Genomic DNA, 503 nt, shown 5'->3' on the forward strand with positions numbered 1-503 from the left:
CCGTTTTTCTCTTTCTCAAGTCTCAAGTGTTTTTTTTTTTAATTTTCTCTTTCTCTCTCCTCTGCCGGAACCTGCATTTATCGCCGGAACTTTTCCTCGGAAACCGTCCTTCCGCTTCGAACCACCGCTACCCTTTTGAGAGACCGTTTCTTCCGCCTCGGAAAGCTCTGTTTTTTCCACAGTTCTGTGAGTTAAAGAAGAAGCTTTGTATGTGTGTTTGACTTGGAATCTTCTAATGGAGTTTCATGGAATAAGGGTAGATCAATGAAGTAGCTTTGCATTCTAAGCGAAAACAAGAAGTGGTGATTTGGTTTTCTGTTTTCGAAAGTGAGAGATGTTTTGGTTTTTGATGGTGTGAAAGGTGAATGGTGGTTGTGGAGGAGAGAGAAGAAGAAGAGGTTGGAGTTGTTGTTGATGATGAACGGAGCTCCGGCGAGCGATCGGAGAGGGTGGTGGCGCTTCGGTGAATCTCTCACATGGAATGGCAGATCTTGCTAGCATAG

This window comes from Arachis ipaensis, chromosome B05 (assembly GCF_000816755.2).
Source record: "Arachis ipaensis cultivar K30076 chromosome B05, Araip1.1, whole genome shotgun sequence".
In the NCBI taxonomy this organism is placed as follows: domain Eukaryota; kingdom Viridiplantae; phylum Streptophyta; class Magnoliopsida; order Fabales; family Fabaceae; genus Arachis; species Arachis ipaensis.